The sequence below is a fragment of the Hyperolius riggenbachi genome, chromosome 7 (genome assembly GCF_040937935.1).
Source record: "Hyperolius riggenbachi isolate aHypRig1 chromosome 7, aHypRig1.pri, whole genome shotgun sequence".
NCBI lineage: Eukaryota > Metazoa > Chordata > Amphibia > Anura > Hyperoliidae > Hyperolius > Hyperolius riggenbachi.
In genome coordinates, this window is record NC_090652.1 from 189,998,013 (window position 1) to 190,010,782 (window position 12,770).

General features: G+C 52.8%; 1 protein-coding gene across 1 annotated transcript in view; it reads left to right on the forward strand.

Annotated features, from left to right (window-relative positions):
* Positions 1–12,770, forward strand: part of COL3A1 (collagen type III alpha 1 chain) — a 2,242,195-nt gene that overhangs the window by 1,304,742 nt on the left and 924,683 nt on the right. The gene's annotated exons all lie outside the window — the stretch shown is intronic.

A 12,770-nucleotide genomic window follows, 5' to 3' on the forward strand; every position in this document is an offset into this window, starting at 1 on the left:
CTGGTTGCTGGGGACACTTGGGTCTAGCATGTAGGCCCTAAGAGCCAGCCTGTGCTGACACAGCCGCTCCAACATGGCCAGAGTCGAATTCCAGCGAACTGGCATGTCGATGATCATCCGGTGTTGTGGCCTTCCATACTGCTGCTGTAAGGTGGACAAGAGTGCAGAGGCAGTTGCTGACAGGCGGAAAAAGCGTACCACCGCCCGGGCATCCTGCAGCAGCTTGCTCATCCCCTGGTAGGTGCGCAAGAAGCGCTGCACCACAAGATTGAGCACGTGGGCCAAGCAGGGGATGTGCTGGAGGTTTCCCTGCTGCACTGCTGCCACCAGGTTGGCCCCGTTATCGGCTGCCACATACCCCACTTCCAGGCCTCTGGGGGTCAGCCACCTCCGCTCCTGCTTCCTGAGGGCGGCCAGGACGTTGGTGGCCGTAAGCCTCTCCTTCCCCAGGGTCACCAATTTTAAAAGGGCTTGGCAGTGCCGAGGCTTGGCGCTGCTGCTGCCGAGGCGGGCTTGCTTTCCGGGTGCTGAGGGAGTGTCGTGACAGGACCCTTCTGCATCCCCCCTGATCCCGCGTGGTGGCACCACTAGCTGGGCTGATGCGCTCTTGTCCTCCCTCCCTTCCATCAGTGTCACCCAGTGGGCCGTAAAGGACAGGTAGCGACCTGTCCCAAATCTGCTACTCCACGAGTCCATGGTCACGTGGACCCGCTTGCCCACAGAGTAGTCCAGGGAACGGGCCACGTTTTCCACCGCAAACTTGTGGAGTGCTGGGATCGCGCTCCTGCTGAAATAGTGGCGACTGGGGACTTGCCACTCGGGGATGCCAAATTGGAGCAGCGTCCGCATGGCGCTCCCCTCCTGCACCAGGGAGTAGGGAAGCAGCTGTGATGCCATGGCCCGGGCCAGCAAGCCATTTAGTTTGCGGATCCGCCTGTGGCTTGGAGGCAGAGGCTTGGTCAGACCCTGAAAGGTGTCGCTCAGCAGGGTCTGACGACGCTGGGATGCAGGGGAGACAGAGGAGAGAGACGAACACTGGCTGCCAGCCTCAATGTCTGTGTCCTGAGCAGCCGAGGTGGAAGAGCGCTTGCGTGCTACTACTGCTGCTGCTGTGGGGGATTCACGACCCTGAGGGAGGGAGGATGCTGCTGCGCTGGTGGGCCTTCTGCTCTCAGGAACCCCTGCCAGCAGTGCCTGCTTCCTCTTAAAGTCCGCATATTCGCGGCAGTGGCGGCTTCTCAGGTGGCCCTGGAGGGATGAGGTACCCATCTTGCTCAGACTTTTCCCACGGCTCAATCTTTTGCTGCATAACCTGCACACCGCATACCTTTTGTCATCAGTACATTCCTCAAAGCAATCCCACACTGGTGACTTTAATTTACTGCGGCCCCCACTAGCAGAGGGTGCAGCGGAGCAATGTGTGGTAGTAGTTGCCGGGGGTTGCATGGTGGTGGTGCCGGCTGAAGCAGTGTCCTGTCTACTTCCTCCACGCCCACTGCTGCCGATGCCCCTGCCCCTGCCTGACATATGGCGATATCCTTGCCTAGGCCGAGGTGACTCGTCATCCTGCTCTGACCATTCTTCCACGGACTCAGCAGGCTGCACATAGTTAGGGTCCACAACGTCATCATCAGCAGCATCATCATAATCCAGCTCTTCCTCTGACTCCCCCCGCCTCCTCTTCTGTCCCTACATCCCCAGACACAGACCCCTCTTCTTCATCACCAGAACTCAACAACGCTTGTGATTGTGGCCCGATCTCAATCTCTGCCACATCAGTCCCCAGTAAGTCCTGTGCTTCTTGCATCAGCAGGTTCCCAGATGCCGGACTGAGGGACAGAACGCTGTCATCCTGGGAGGGCTGCTGACCAGTGGGTGCTGGGGTGGATGTCACAACAAGCGTGGGATGTTGGCTGCTGCTGCTACTGCTTGGAGTGGTGCTCACAGTAGAGGTCTGGGAGGAAGTCATGATGTCCATGAGTACGTCAGGTTCCATTTGCTCAACCACCACACGGGGACCAGAAACTTTAAAATATTTGGACAATGGCGTCCGCTGACTCGGCCCAGGCTTTGCTGCCCCCTTTTCTGCTGCATCACGACCACGTACAGCTGGGCGTCCTCTCCCTGGACGTGGAGCAGTCCCAGAAGTGGCTGAGGCAATTGAACTCCCTTTCCTCTCACCCCGCGAAACCCTGCCAGACATGTTGCTAGTAATGAATCACTGGATGCAGTGGGCACAGTACAAGGTCACTGAAGGATGCAGTGGGCACAGCACAAGGTCACTGAAGGATGCAGTGGCCACAGTACAAGGTCACTGAAGGATGCAGTGGGCACAGCAGTGGGCACTGGATATACAACTAGGTCACTGAAGGATGCAGTGGCCACAGTACAAGGTCACTGAAGGATGCAGTGGGCACAGCAGTGGGCACTAGATATACAACTAGGTCACTGAAGGATGCAGTGGCCACAGTACAAGGTCACTGAAGGATGCAGTGGGCACAGTACAAGGTCACTGAAGGATGCAGTGGGCACAGTACAAGGTCACTGAAGGATGCAGTGGCCACAGTACAAGGTCACTGAAGAATGCAGTGGGCACAGCAGTGGGCACTGGATATACAACTAGGTCACTGAAGGATGCAGTGGGCACAGTACAAGGTCACTGAAGGATGCAGTGGGCACAGCAGTGGGCACTGGATATACAACTAGGTCACTGAAGGATGCAGTGGCCACAGTACAAGGTCACTGAAGGATGCAGTGGGCACAGCAGTGGGCACTGGATATACAACTAGGTCACTGAAGGATGCAGTGGGCACACAAGGATGTCACACTGTGTAATGAGATGTTCATATGCCAGCGAGCGAGCGAGCAGTGGGCACTGAGCACGGCACAAGGTCACTGACAGAATGAATGAACAGCGCTGGCAGAGAGTGGCGGCGCTGGCGGTGTGACTGGCTGCCTGCAAATAGTACAAGTGTATAACTGTCACTGGAATATACAAGTGAACACTGCAGCTGCACTAACCTGCCTGCCTGCACTCTACACACAGATAATCCCCACTCCCACTACACTGCAGCACTGAACCTGCCTGCACAGCACTACACACAGTTAAATAATCACTAGACTCCCACACTCCCACTACACTACACTGACTACAACTAACTACAGCAATCACTCACTGACTAGCTAACTGTGTACAGTATAAGAGCAGTGTTAGCAAAAAAAACGCTTTGTTTTTAACACAATAAATGCACTTGCTCAAACAACAATGGCCTCAGTGGCGTAGCTACAAACCTCTGGGCCCCGATGCGGAATCTGGATGTGGGTCCCCCCCCCCCCCGGCAACAACAGCCCCCCCTCCCCCGACAACACCCGACGGATGCACACACATATCAAAATCCCTATAGCCAGCTATAGGTACCCCCAGTATAGGTAGTCAGGCATAGGTAAGCCAGTATAGTTGCCCCCGGTATAGGTGAGATAGGCAGGCGCCGCCGGTATAAGTTAGATAGATAGGTGCCCCCAGTACAGGTTAGCTAGGTGGGTGCCTCTAATATAGGTAGCCAGAATAGTTGCCCCCAGCGTAGGTTAGATAGGTAGGTGCCCCCAGTATAGGTTAGTTAGGTAGGTGCCTCCAATATAGGTAGCCAGTTTAGTTGCCACCTGTATAGGCTAGCTAGGTGCCCCCAATACAGGTTAGATAAGTAAGTGCCCCCAGTATAGGTTAGATAGGTAGGTGCCCCCAGTATAAATTAGATTAGGACGGTGCCCCCTAGTATAGGTTAGATTAGGTAGCTGCCCCCCAGTATAGGTTAGATTAGGTAGCTGCCCCCCAGGATAGATTAGGTAGCTGCCCCCAGGATAGATTAGGTAGGTGCCCCCCAGTATAGGTTAGATGAGGTAGCTGCCCCCCAGGATAGATTAGGTAGCTTCCCCCCAGGATAGATTAGGTAGCTGCCCCCCAGGATAGATTAGGTAGCTGCCCCCCAGGATAGATTAGGTAGCTGCCCCCCAGGATTAGGTTAGAATAGGTAGGTGCCCCCCAGGATAGATTAGGTAGCTGCCCCCCAGGATTAGGTTAGATTAGGTAGCTGCCCCCCAGGATAGATTAGGTAGCTGCCCCCCAGGATTAGGTTAGATTAGGTAGCTGCCCCCCAGGATAGATTAGGTAGCTGCCCCCAGGATAGATTAGGTAGGTGCCTCCCAGTATAGGTTAGATTAGGTAGCTGCCCCCCAGGATAGATTAGGTAGGTGCCCCCCAGTATAGGTTAGATTAGGTAGCTGCCCCCCAGGATTAGGTTAGATTAGGTAGGTGCCCCCCAGGATAGATTAGGTAGCTGCCCCCAGGATAGATTAGGTAGGTGCCCCCCAGTATAGGTTAGATTAGGTAGGTTCCCCCCAGGATAGATTAGGTAGCTGCCCCCAGGATAGATTAGGTAGGTGCCCCCCAGTATAGGTTAGATGAGGTAGCTGCCCCCCAGGATAGATTAGGTAGCTTCCCCCCAGGATAGATTAGGTAGCTGCCCCCAGGATAGATTAGGTAGGTGCCCCCCAGTATAGGTTAGATTAGGTAGCTGCCCCCCAGTATTAGGTTAGATTAGGTAGCTGCCCCCCAGGATAGATTAGGTAGCTGCCCCCAGGATAGATTAGGTAGGTGCCTCCCAGTATAGGTTAGATTAGGTAGCTGCCCCCCAGAATAGATTAGGTAGCTGCCCCCCAGGATAGATTAGGTAGGTGCCCCCCAGTATAGGTTAGATTAGGTAGCTGCCCCCCAGGATTAGGTTAGATTAGGTAGCTGCCCCCCAGGATAGATTAGGTAGCTGCCCCCAGGATAGATTAGGTAGGTGCCCCCCAGTATAGGTTAGATTAGGTAGCTGCCCCCCAGGATTAGGTTAGATTAGGTAGGTGCCCCCCAGGATAGATTAGGTAGCTGCCCCCAGGATAGATTAGGTAGCTGCCCCCCAGTATAGGTTAGATTAGGTAGGTGCCCCCCAGGATAGATTAGGTAGCTGCCCCCCAGGATAGATTAGGTAGCTGCCCGTCCCCATAATGGAGGGGGGGGGCCGCAGCCGCGGGGAGGGCAGCCCGACCTCTCCCTCCCTTCCTCTCCCCGGGGCCCCCCCTCAGATGCAGAGTAAGCGGCTAACGGAAGCGCTATAGGCAGAACTCACCTCCGTCCCTGGTTCCAATCGCCGCTGATCTCCTCTCTGGCTGGCTCTGCATAGATGCTTACACACGCAGCTTCCTGTTTAGCCGGAAGCTGCGTGTGTAACAACATCTATGCAGAGCCAGCCAGAGAGGAGATCAGCGGCGAGTGGAACGCAGGGAGGTGAGTTCTGCCTATAGCGCTTCCGTTAGCCGCTTACTCTGCATCTGAGGGGGGGCCCCGGGGAGAGGAAGGGAGGAAGAGGTCGGGCTGCCCTCCCCGCGGCTGCGGCTCCCTCCTACCAGCGCGAACGGGCGCATGGCCCTCCAAACGGAGATGGGCCCCCCGGGCCCCTCCCCCGCCTCCTCAGGAGCCGGGCCCGGTCGCCAAGGCGACCGCTGCGACCACGGGCCCTACGCCCTTGAATGGCCTGGAGATAATCCTCTCAGCACCACAGTCTAGTAGCAAGGACAGAGCTTTTCCATCATGGCCGCCGCTTTATATTCAGGAGGGGAGGGCATAGCTCCCCTCCTGTGATTGGTTGCTAGGGCCTGGCTGGGGCACTCTGATTGGCCTGCAATATGTCACTTCCGCATAGTTTGACGCATTTCCGCAAACCACGACTTCAGCCCCGGGTTTCACGAGCGTGAATGCGGATTTCTGTCCGCATTCACGCGAAGCCGAAGTAGATTTTCGTGGTTGAAAATCTATTCACGGATTTTCATGTCCGAGGCGGAATGCGTCAAAATGGTCGTGAATCCACGCGTAAATGTGATCACGACCTGGCGGTGAGCACCACTGACCTCCATCTCTGCCCTTCTCTACTCGTTCCATGAGATCCAAGATGGCGGATGGATCACAGAACCCATCACAGCCCATCCACCCCAGATCTGCAGCTTCCTCTGATTTCCACCGAGCTGCAGGAAACGAAGCACACCCCACCTCTGGCCCCTTCTCAAGAGGACCTTGTGGTGGACATCAAGTGGGACTTTAGGGCTGAACTTAAAGAGGGACATATCATTACAGATACGCGAGCTTGGAGGCCACATGGGGAATCATGAGTAGCAGACTGACCCAATTACAGAGGCCCTGGACTCCGATAAGGTCCTGTTTGATGAGCAGGCGGCTAAGACCAAAAAGCCTACAACTGAAATTAGAGGATGTTGAGATTAGGAGCAGGCAGGTGTACGTATGTGCGAGTCGATGCTGAGTTGGGCGCAGGGCAAGCCGAATAAAGGCTCTTCCTGCTGCCGCAAAACTCCCCGGTGACGCTAAATACCATTACCCCTCCGAGTTGTAGAAATTTGAAGGGAGATGTAATTTGGGGTCTGGCAACCACTGGCCGGCAACCGCTGGAGCCCCGAATTACCCGTGCACGCCACGTGCAGCATTACATTGCTGTTATGGGACGCCTAGTTTTGGCGCTTGCCACTGATCGTTGTGCGCCTTAACAACCTGCTTTGGCAGGCCAGCATCCAGAAAAGGGGGCTCTCAGAGGCTGTGACCGACCTCAAGCCCGGGGCTCTTAACCTCCTTGGCGGTAATCCTGAGCTAGGGTTGGGGCGGAAAACCGCAGCTCAGAGCAGTAATCCTGACCTCTGCTCAGGGTAGCTGCCGGAGGCTGTGTGCAGAGCAATGCACGCAAAGGGCATTTTTACATTCCTTCCGGGGGATCCCGACGTCAGCCGCCATTCTTCTTCCTCTCCTCCAGGACTCTGCTTCCTCCTGGTGAAATTTCACTTTAGAGTTGCAGCGCCACCTTGAGGATAGAGGCATAACTGCTGCACTGGAGCCAGGGAGGTGAGTGATTGTAAAAAAAACTGCTGCAGATCTCCCTGGCAGCATGATTTTTTCCAGGTTTTAGGGTCTGAAAGGGTGCAAAAACATTGCACCACTTTTAGACCCTAAAATCCGGAAGGAATCATAACGCCAAGGGGGTTAACCTGTTTTGCGCTTTCCACCCCCAGATGGACCAGGCCTCCTTTAGACTACAGTACTTACACTACATAATATAGACATATGGCAATGGTAGGGATTAGATTGTGAGCTCCTTTGAGGGACAGTTAGTGACAAGATATATATATATTTACTGTACAGCGCTGCGTAATATGTCGGCGCTATATAAATACTAAATAATAATAATAATAAAAGAATTGTCCACATCCACCAGGCACTCTCACAACCATGAAGCGCAGACCTTCCCAGGGATGTTGTCCTGAAATGGCAATTTGAGAATGTTAGAGATCTGCTTCTCAAAGCTGCATGGAGTCTGGACGCCTACTGCATCTGTGTAACTTTTTGCAGACCTGGCTCCCACTACTATACAGCGATGGGGAGTCCTGAGGCCAGTTACCTTGTCCCTCCAGATGGCCGCAGTAGGGTACCATTGGGACTTTCCTTTTACTCTTAACTTCACACATGGGGGTGGAGATCATATACCTGTCACAACCTGGAAAACAACACAACCTGGTTGGCGGCATTTTGCCTCGGGTATACCGGCTAAACCAATACCCTCTAACGTCCTGCCTTAGTGGCCACCGCATGCTGCAAGGGTGTGATCCACCAGGCAATCCCGCCTGCGCTTTTCCCAGCTCTCCGCCCAATGATTGGGTCGTCTGACTACTAGTGATGGGCCGAACATCAAATTTTAGGTTCACAATCTTCAAACACGAATCTCCACAAAAGTTTGTGAATCTGGTGAATCTACGAATGGCCATAGACTTCAATGGGCAGGCGAATATAAAAACCAATAGGGATTGTTTCTGGCCACAAAAGTGATAGAAAAATGTTTCAAGGTGTCTAATACCTGGACGGTGGAATGCCGGAGGGGAATCCATGGCAAAAGTCCTACCAAAAATTGCGTAGTTAGAGTTAATGATGCTATCTCCCCAAGATTTAATCTGAGCAGGGGGACCAGACAGGGTTGCCCCAGGTCCCCCCTGCTTTTTGCAATTGCTATAGAGCCACTCACTGAGGTGGTGAGATCTAATACCCAAATCAAGGGGTTTAAATATGGAGTCCTGGAGGAAAAGTGTAAAGGATTGCGGAGACACCGCCACGCGGTCTGGCGGCGAGGCGGCTGTCTCCGCGTTCAGACCGGCGGTTTCTGCGCAGCAGCATGCGTCTGGTGTATCTGAGCCTTCTAGTGCACACAGATGGAGAGCTACGCGCGCGTGCGCTGGGAGGCAGGACCTTTATGCCAAGAGGAGAAGGATCAGCTTGATCAGCTGATCCCAGCACAGATCGTCATTGGCTGAGCGGCACTGGGTGGCGCTGAGGAGCGTTGCCCTATATATAGATCTCACTGGTCAGTCTCAGGTTGTCTGCCGTTGCGAATGCTTATGTGTTAGCACTCAGACCATAGTCAGATCTCACAGTGTGTTAGAACCAGGTGGACCTGGGTATTCACACTTAGCCAGATTACTGTGTTGTTGCTGTGTTATACTTTAGACCAGTTCCAGGGTGTTGTGACCAAGGACCACACACCCAAGCTTAGGGATACTGTGTCATTGCTGTGTTATACTTTAGACCAGTTCCAGGGTGTTGTGACCAAGGACCACACGCCCAAGCTTAGGGATACAGTGTCATTGCTGTGTTATACTTTAGACCAGTTCCAGGGTGTTGTGACCAAGGACCACACACCCAAGCTTAGGGACGCTGTGTCATTGCTGTGTTATACTTTAGACTAGTTCCAGGGTGTTGTGACCACGGACCTCTCACCCAAGCTTAGGGATACTGTGTCAGTGCTGTGTTATTCCTTAGACCAGTTCCTGGGTGTTGAGACCACGGACCTCACACTCTAGACTAGGCCTCTGCTTGATATCTGTTATGAACTATTGCTCTCTTGACCTCTCTCCTGCTTTCTGATTCGGTACCTTTGCATATCTGACTGCCCGTTGCCAAACCCAGCCTGTACCTGATTACCGAATCAGCCTTCTGTCTCTTTACCTTATCTGCTCGTGTGTTGCCGACCTGGCCTGGCTGTCACTCATCCCTTGGGTGTTCAGTCTGTCTGTACTACCTGTGACACCACCCTGCTAGGTGTCAGGTAGCTGCAGAGACTCCCTGTTCCTCAGAGGGGCCTCTCAGCAGTCCAGCCAGGGACTCTATCCCTTAGGAGTCCTTTGGCTGCAGTATAGTCTGATTCCAGCATTTCAGGGAATCACTGGCTCACAGGTTATCTCCATCCCCTTGTCTGGGAGATACTCTTCATATATCCAAGGGCCACCTGCTCCTCAGGTGGTCCATGCTCATTGTTATTTGCGTCTCCCGCCCCACGGGAGACAGCTTACTGTTGCACCAAAACACTTACACTTTATCAGGTGTCCAGAGGTTAGTTATACTTGTATTCTTGGTGATTCTGCAGATCATCAATAATCGGGTATATATCTGTATTGTTGGTGATACTGCAGATCACCAATAATCAGATTCTCTCTGTGTGCTGACACCAATCCTTACAAAAAGATTGTGTTATATGCTGATGATACTCTTCTTTTCCTCAAGGACTCCCATGAATCCCTAATTCATGCTATGAATCTATTTACAACCTTTGGTTCATATTCTGGGTTAAAAGTTAATTGGGATAAGTCCTGTATTCCCTTAGATAAACCGGATATTTCCCTCCCACAGATATGCAAAGAAATTCAAAAAGTTTCTTTCTTTAAATATTTGGGTATCATCATCTCCCCGGACCTAAACTCTTTCGAATCCCTTAATATTACCCCCTTATTATCTAAAATACGTCATAAGCACAAGAGTTGGTCTAAACTTCCCCTATCTCCAGTAGTGTTGGGCGAACAGTGTTCGCCACTGTTCGGGTTCTGCAGAACATCACCCTGTTCGGGTGATGTTCGAGTTCGGCCGAACACCTGATGGTGTTCGGCCAAACCGTTCGGCCACATGGCCGAACTAAGAGCGCATGGCCGAACGTTCCCCGAACGTTCGGCTAGCGCTGTAATTGGCCGAACGGGTCACGTGGTTCGGACCCGAACGTGCTCTGATTGGCCGAACTGTCACGTGGTTCGGGTAAATAAATACCCGAACCACGTCATATCTCCGCCATTTGTCTGTGGGTTTAGCTTTGGGTAGGCAGGCAGGGTAGTTCGCGCTCCAGCCATGCTAGCCAGGGTCCCCCCTGTCATTGTGTCGCTGCTGGGAACAGTAGTACACCGCTCGCTCAGCCACACTATATAGCATTCTGTTTACTGCCACTCTGTGTACCTCGCTCAGCCACACTATATAGCATTCTGTTTACTGTTCTGTGTCTGCTGGGAATAGTGGTACACCGCTCGCTCAGCCACACTATATAGCATTCTGTTTACTGTTCTGTGTCTGCTGGGAATAGTGGTACACCGCTCGCTCAGCCACACTATATAGCATTCTGTTTACTGTTCTGTGTCTGCTGGGAATAGTAGTACACCGCTCGCTCAGCCACACTATATAGCATTCTGTTTACTGCCACTCTGTGTACCTCGCTCAGCCACATTATATAGCATTCTGTTCACTGTTCTGTGTCTGCTGGGAATAGTGGTACACCGCTCGCTCAGCCACACTATATAGCATTCTGTTTACTGTTCTGTGTCTGCTGGGAATAGTGGTACACCGCTCGCTCAGCCACACTATATAGCATTCTGTTTACTGTTCTGTGTCTGCTGGGAATAGTGGTACACCGCTCGCTCAGCCATACTATATAGCATTCTGTTTACTGTTCTGTGTCTGCTGGGAATAGTGGGACACCGCTCGCTCAGCCACACTATATAGCATTCTGTTTACTGTTCTGTGTCTGCTGGGAATAGTGGTACACCGCTCGCTCAGCCACACTATATAGCATTCTGTTCACTGTTCTGTGTCTGCTGGGAATAGTGGTACACCGCTCGCTCAGCCACACTATATAGCATTCTGTTTACTGTTCTGTGTCTGCTGGGAATAGTGGTACACCGCTCGCTCAGCCACACTATATAGCATTCTGTTTACTGTTCTGTGTCTGCTGGGAATAGTAGTACACCGCTCGCTCAGCCACACTATATAGCATTCTGTTTACTGCCACTCTGTGTACCTCGCTCAGCCACATTATATAGCATTCTGTTCACTGTTCTGTGTCTGCTGGGAATAGTGGTACACCGCTCGCTCAGCCACACTATATAGCATTCTGTTTACTGTTCTGTGTCTGCTGGGAATAGTGGTACACCGCTCGCTCAGCCACACTATATAGCATTCTGTTTACTGTTCTGTGTCTGCTGGGAATAGTAGTACACCGCTCATCCGCCACTGTATAGCATTGTGCTCTGTGTCGCTGCTGGGAATAGTGGTACACCGCTCACCCGTCACTGTATAGCATTGTGCTCTGTGTCGCTGCTGGGAATAGTGGTACTGTATAGCATTTCTGTACTGCCACTGTACTGCTGCCAGTCAGCGTGTACTGTAAGGATAAGTGAAATGAGGAAGAAATCCGGTGAAAGAGGGAGGGGCAAGGGAAGAGGTGTTTCCCCTGACGGTTCACGTACAGGCCACAGGGGAGCACCCAAGAAAACCCATTCAATACCGCCCATGTTGTCCAGGACAACAACCCCCACAAATCCAAAAGAACAGGACCAGATAATTACTTGGATGACCTCTCAAGCGTCCAGCAGTGGGTTAAGCAGCACCAGCACATCACGCACGAGGTCCGAGTCCTCAGCCAGTTACAAGGAGCCAGTGGGCACAAAGCTGACACAACCGGCAGCGACACCACGCACACAACTGCCAGATAACCAGTCCGATGAATTACCTCAGGACACAATGGGGTATTCGCAGGAGCTATTCCCAGCCCAACAAACTTCCACCTTTCAAAGGTCAATGGAGGAACAGCCAGAAATGTTGTGCCTGGATTCACAACCGTTAACTGTGGGAAATGCACCGCGCACTGAAATACAAGGCGAGTCCGAGGAGGACTCGGAAACCCAAATCCCAGAGCAATTTGGGCAGGAGGGGTTGCAATTGCAGGAGGTCGGCCGACAAGATCTGGAAGACGACGTTGGAGTGTGCTGCGCAGAGGTTGTTGTGGGGAGCTCTACTCCACGGCGGCGGCCCACAATGACATATGACGAGTTTGAGGAGATGGAAGAGGAGGGTATGGACAATGTGGACAGAGACCCAGATTTTGTTTGTGAACGAGAACATAGCCGTCGTAGCAGCAGCACAGATGAGTCTGTTGAAGAACCCACTGCTGCACGAGTTCGCCTTGTGCCACAAGGTAGGCGGCGCGCTATTTCAGGCACCACAAGCGTGGAAGTTCAAGTGAGAGGCAAAAGAGGAGCAAACAGAAATCGCCAGCAAGGAGGCAGGTGCTCCAAAGTCTGGGCTTTCTTTGAAGACTGCACTGAGGATGTTACCATGGCGATTTGCAAGGTGTGCAAGACCCGCCTGAGCAGGGGGAAAAGTATTAACAACCTCTCCACCACCAGCATGAGCCGTCACATGCTATCCAAACATCCCACTCTGTGGGCAAACGCGTCAGGACAGGGTACCAGCAACAACACTGCCTCCCTTGGGTTCACCAGACTCACCACCAGACCCGCCTCAGCAGCAGCAGTAGCCCAGCCATTGCGTGGTTCACAACATTCACAAACATCAGACGACGCTGACACTG